Genomic DNA, 4,163 nt, shown 5'->3' with positions numbered 1-4,163 from the left:
AAAGTAAAGAAAGTGACGTGTGAAAGTAGATGGCAGGACATACGCTAATATGCATTGTGTTTATACACAGTCTATCCTGAGAAGCAAAAAGGAGATGATAGGGCTCTAACAAACTCATAATGTAATTTAAATTACTTTGGATCAGCCATTAGACTTTGTTCCCTGCTGAGCAGATTCTGGAGTCCCAGTGAAGTTTTTACCTAGTAATTGTGTTGTGGCTGGATGTGGGAGGGGGAGATGCTGTTCCTATGTCATGTAAACCCATCACATTTACTCTTGGATTTATTATTTCCAATATTGCAGGTTTGGTTTAGAAGGCCACTGGGGCTGGAAGGAAGTTTTGAAGCCTGATAAGCCTGAAGTTTCAGGGTTTATTTTCCTGTAACATGGACTTCATCTGAAAACATACAGGAAAGTTATGCCTAGAATTGAAGGTGAACATTGTGACTGTATTGACTTGTCCCACCCAGGGATTAGATTCCTCTACCCTTACTTCAGCTTCTTGGTAGTCTTCAACATGAACTATAACTTTACATGCGAAAGAAGGGTCACAGCTCTGTCATACATAATCAGAGGTGGAAGAGCCTCTGGCAGTAACCCCGGCGATCCAGCCATAGTGATGGCTCTAGCTGGATTTTGAGGTTGTGAATCATTTTCAGGTGTTGGCAGATGATGGGAAAGAAGCACACCCAGTCTGAGGAAAGTGACAATCTCTGACTTTTCCTTGGATCCTTTGGCTTTTATGAGGAAACTGGAATGGCTCATTTTGGGATGAAGCTGTGGTGAATCCACTTTTGGCTAGTTTATGTTCAGGCCCCATAGATAGTCAGATGAGATAAAAGCAGTTGCATTCTACGGGCTGATTTCAATGATGCTGAAGTGACTGAGTGTCATCAGCACACAGCATTCTTCCCAGACATGCTCCATTCTCCCCTTCAGGCTTTCCATGCCTGCTCCAAGTAAATAAATTGAGGTGTTGCTGCTGTCTTTAGCAGAAAGTGCTTTGGGTCTGTGAGTATATGTGTGTGTACAGATGGGGAAGAGGATTTCCTTCTGCATATCTTCAATGAAGGTGGGGAATTATTCCTGGCCACTGGATAGATTTCATATCGGTATTTACCAGGAAAAATCAATATAATGGTGTTGGCTGAAATTCTTGGGTAATGTTGAAAACAGGGATTTAGTAGGAAGAAGTACATCAGCAACATTGAGAAGATTAAAGGCTGTTTTGGGATCATCCTGTGCACCTATCTAGTGGGAGAGAAGAAATGAGGGTGTGGGACTCGTATGAGTCTGGCATCTGTATACAAAAAGCATCAAAGCAAGAACTGTTTCCTAATGATCTATAATCTTGACATAATTCAGAGAGGCTTAGTAGAAGACTGTTATTCCAGCAGTCTTTATGTTGGTTTCTGAACAAACACATTGAGGACAGGAAGAAGATTTTGAGGAACTCTTGCTCCTAAATGGCATCACCGCTTTTGCTACCAGTGCTTTATGCCTAGGATATTGAATATGGCTCCAGACAACAAACAGTATCAGAAAAGCACCACTATGTCAAAGAGATAAAGCAAAGAGATTTGGGAAAGTACTAAGAATAAAAATCTAAGTCTACTAGTAAAACCTAAACCCAAGTTTGGGGACAGGGTGATCTACACTTTTCCACAGCTTCTCATACAGGACAGCTGAATCCAGTTTTACTAGTGAAATAGTTGGATATTGCTATGTATGTATTTCACGCAGAAAATTCCACATGTCAACAGATCACAGAAAAGTCATATTAGTATTGATGTGAAATCAAATGGTCATGCTTGGATCAATACCTTATAATAGTATTATGACGTTTTGGGAATATGAAATGCAAATTAGCAGTGATTGAAATAACATTTTCATCTTATATTTTGAATAATATATATTCTGCATTTTGCACATGATTACATCATATGCACACACACTGCTACATACCTACAAAGGCACATAATGTATATCTAATAGTATATAATGACTGATTAATTATGCCATTGGGCAGCTGTGATTTGCCAGTAAGACTGTGAAAATCGTAGAGAAAATGATGAGGCCAAGAGGAATTTGCTTGAAAAAAGCCTTGTTAACTACTGAATGAAGGTCTTTGTATTTGACCCAATGAGAAATTTTGGCAAGATAAAGCAATTATAATACTGGGATGAGCAAAATTTTTTGTTTCCCCTCATTTTATAAATGTACAGCCTTTATATTATATTGAGATACAAAACATATCTCTCAGGATTACTTTTCTATTTACACCAACCCCAACATTCATTCAATCATAAAGGCAAAGTAGTCTTTCAGACTCCTAATTATTTGAAATTTTTATGCTTTCCTTTTTATTTGTTATTCTAATTTAAGATTGCCATTGAATGCAGAATCATGGCACAATGTGTTATAAAGTATTTTTAATTAGAATTATCCTTTGATCTTAATGATTGTAGATTATTTTGCCATCAAGATGACTGGTTTATATTTGAATGAGATATTACCTATGTATTTCATATCATTCAGTGTGCTGAATCTTTGCACTAAGGATGTTTATGCTGGGCACAAAGTTTCCTTGTACTACTTCCACACAGTGAGCCCAGTGACAAACAGGAAGAAATATCTCCCACTATAACATATCTCCATTTTTTTTTCAGTGCTCTAGCAGGGTGACAGAAGAAGTTGCAAGAAGACTTCTGAGTGGTGTCTGGAGCCAATGAGTTCAACAGTAAGAATACACACCTTTTAGTTGTCCAGAACTACACTGTTGGTGAAATGGGGAAACAGATATCAAAAGTAATTCTGGAGAAAAAGTTAAGACAGAAGAAATGTATACAGGAGAGACCTGTGTGCTCAGGCATCTCCTAGAAAACACGTATGCAGAGAGAAAGAAACAAGGAGGCAGCAGAGGATGGAACACAGAACAAGTTGCTAAAAGGATGAAAACTGGCAGAGGAAGTTGTGGTATCTGATGAGGCCACCCTGAGTTCTAAATTGGTCTGAGGAGGAAGCATTTGTGGAAAAACAAAATCTCACTCATATGAGAGCTTAAAACCCAAATGTTCCCTTCTCCCTGTAGAAGCTGGAGAATCTGGGGTATTTGCTACAGAAATGGGATACTGTGCCAGTGTTCATGGTGAGATTGTCCACCCTTCTTGTGGCATGAACTCTAAATTGATTTATCCTTTTCACTATAGAAATAGCTGTGATTTGACAGATGCATTTTAGGTATACATGTCATGACTGTCTCAGTTGCACATTTAAGGCATATTCCTGCATTGACAGAGCATCATCTGCATCTTCTAGAGATCTCCAGCATCTCTCTAGATGTTCATGCTTGCAATATGTCTGCCTTGTACAGGAAAGTGAGGCTACAGCCAAGCATCTCCTTCCTCCCAGATTTTTGAGGGCTGTCAGGGAGGAATCAGAGCCTCACAGAAGAGTTACTTAGTACAAAATCACCTTTTCAAGGCACCATTGGGAAAAGTGCTGTCATTCTCTGTCATTCTCCTGACTGCTATAGTCTCTGTTGTACCTGGCCACTGTATAGATCACAAATGATCTTTTTCTTTCTTTTCATACTCCTTCTTAACTGTGTGCTACCAAGCACAACCAAGATTCATGTTAGAAAGTGCATAGCTACATGTAAAAGGTTCTTTTACATTTTCTATAAAAGATACTCCATAAGAATAAATTGCACTGTACTCTGTTTACGTCTTATCAGCAGTTTCTGACTTGATGTTATAATAATGGAACTTTTGTAATGCAAATAACTACATGTAAGGGCCACAGAAAATCAATAGCTAGATATTTTAACATCTTGTTTAAAATGAAACAAAATAGTTAAGAAAGGTTTTATACCTTTGCCCAGGAGCTATGTTTTAAAGCAGGATAAAAATTACTTGCTTAGTTTTCATGCAAGTTAAGTGACTTGGCTAGCAGTTCAAGAGTTAACCACATGAAAGATTTTGCTTTCCAAAACTGAGACCATTTTTCCTAGCCTTAAAATAAATCCCATAGAAGCAGCGTTCTTCAGAAAACTGCTAAGTCAGTTGCTGCTGGAGGATTCTGATTTCTTGGGTGCATCCATGTACTCCTGGTTAGGAAAGCACACGAAATTAATTATTTTAATGTCATTTGTGTTACTTCAA

The sequence above is a fragment of the Nesoenas mayeri genome, assembly GCF_963082525.1.
Source record: "Nesoenas mayeri genome assembly, chromosome: 4".
NCBI lineage: Eukaryota > Metazoa > Chordata > Aves > Columbiformes > Columbidae > Nesoenas > Nesoenas mayeri.
Note: the sequence above shows the minus strand (reverse complement) of the source record.